This window comes from Mesitornis unicolor, unplaced genomic scaffold, assembly GCF_000695765.1.
Source record: "Mesitornis unicolor isolate BGI_N332 unplaced genomic scaffold, ASM69576v1 scaffold39384, whole genome shotgun sequence".
In the NCBI taxonomy this organism is placed as follows: domain Eukaryota; kingdom Metazoa; phylum Chordata; class Aves; order Mesitornithiformes; family Mesitornithidae; genus Mesitornis; species Mesitornis unicolor.
This window is the reverse complement of record NW_010180103.1, coordinates 1-2,016: the sequence shown is the minus strand read 5'-3', so window position 1 is coordinate 2,016 and position 2,016 is coordinate 1.

Sequence of the window (2,016 nt, the reverse complement as noted above, 5' to 3'; positions counted from 1 at the left end):
TCCTGCTGCTCATTAACTTCCCATGTGAAGTTGTTGTAGTCACCCCATCAACAAAGTGGGGCCTGTGGAAGGGTTAGAGTGGCCAAGCAACCCACGTCAGCCTCATGTAACGTGCTGGCACCTTGAGCCACCTTCCTGGGATGAAATGGGATCCTGAGGCATTGAAAAAAACCCCAGACAAGAGGGTGAACATGTAATTTATCAGTAGGTTTCTAATTGTGAACTGTAAAATAAAGAATAAAGAGAGAGGCACACTGTGGTTCTTTTCTTGTGTGTATAGTAGTTTTCGGGTTAAAACGTAACATCCTTTTTACTGTTCACAGCTAAACCTTTCCTTTGTGAAGAGTTCAAACAGAAATGTGATTTTTTTTTCTTTTATTTTTTATTCTTTGTGAGAAAAACCTTAATTGCTCTCTGATGCACAATAGCATCCAGTTTTCTCATGGATAACCTGTGGAGGTTGGACTCGTCCGTCCTTGTTCGAATGAAGCCGCACTCTACAGGGCTTCTCTTCAGAGAAGGGACTTCAGTCCCCAGGTAGGCTGTTGGGCACGGCTGCGTTTGCCTAAACTATGCAAGGGATGAGCCGTGCTCACTATTGGAACTTGGATATTGAACTTTTTCCAGTCTTTTGTGCTTGCCTGGAAGCAAGACAGATTATGGCCGTCGTTCACTGAAGGCTTTTTTGTTCCCCAGTCCCTGTCAGCTTGTCCAAGTGAAGAGGCACGTTCCTGAGCTCAGGTTTGCTGTCACCAAAATACAAGATTTTTTGCAAATAAGTAATGAATAGCTGCCATTGCTGGATTTGAGGCAGATGCTTTGGATACCTTGTAAATAGGCAGAGTGCATTTGAAGAATTAAAGCTGTGTTTTTTTCCTATTCTTGTGCCTTTTTTTTTTTTGGGTCGTATATATATATTACCAGTTATGTTAAATCTGCTGTGCCTCCAGCAGTCATGTTATCTGGCACATGGTGTGATCTCGGGTGACTCATCTCAGCTCTTATTTTTTGGCAGGAGGAACCACAAGCACAGTTGGCTCTAATAAGCAGCAGGAAAAACAGGATTTTACTTAGGATCTCTGAACATGTAAAAGCGACTTCATTATGTTTTTGAGGCCTGACGTAACTTGCCAGTACCTCAGGCTAGCAGTACAGAAAAGGACTGAAATGCTTTTGCTTCTCTCTACAATATAGTTTAAAATTTATATTGTGGTTTGTCCCTTGAGGCCTATGCAGTGCATTTGAGAGGAAGCCCTAAAGCCCTAAAGCTGCATGTGGGGGTTTGATCCTGTACCTATTGCTGGGAATGACCTGGTTCCCTGTTTGCTTGCCCCTTGTCTATCCACTTATGAAATTAAAAGATGGATATAAAATACCATGTAATCAGAAGAGCGAGTGGGAGCGAGTCAGGCCTCCTGGCACCATCAGAGTGTGTTCAGAGGAGCGCGTTGGAATTGCCGTGCCTGGGCAGTAACTCGGCCAGGACCTCATCCTCCCAACGCGTTTCCAGCCGATTAGATGATGTTTGCACGGTTTCCATTGTCTGTGGGGTTTTACAGCCTGCCTGAGCACACACAGCCTTTGGGAATGGGGTCAGAGAGAAATCCCCACTCCCTGAGGTAACAGCAGTTCAAGCATTCATTATTATTTTAATATTAAAAATACCTGGGCTAGGACAGGGCTTTCCAAGCACCAGTGCTTTTGTTGCCAGACCAGGGTGGTGGGGGTTGTTTGGGCTGGGGCCTCACGGGATGCGGTCTTTGTGAGATGCCCTAATGAAGCGTTTAAAAACTGTTTTCTAGTTAATTAAGGCCGGGTAGCTGGTGGGTCTGCTCCCCTCCGCAGCCTTTGTCAACGAGCCTTTGTCAACGGGGCGACCCGGCTTGGTACAGGAGCGCGGAGACAAGGCCGTTCTCTTCTCTCACGGCTGCCAGAGCCCCTTGCGGCCTCTGGCCACGAACAGAGGCTCCGGTGCCCGGGAGGGGAGGGGAAGTGAGACGAAAGACACCCGGGCCC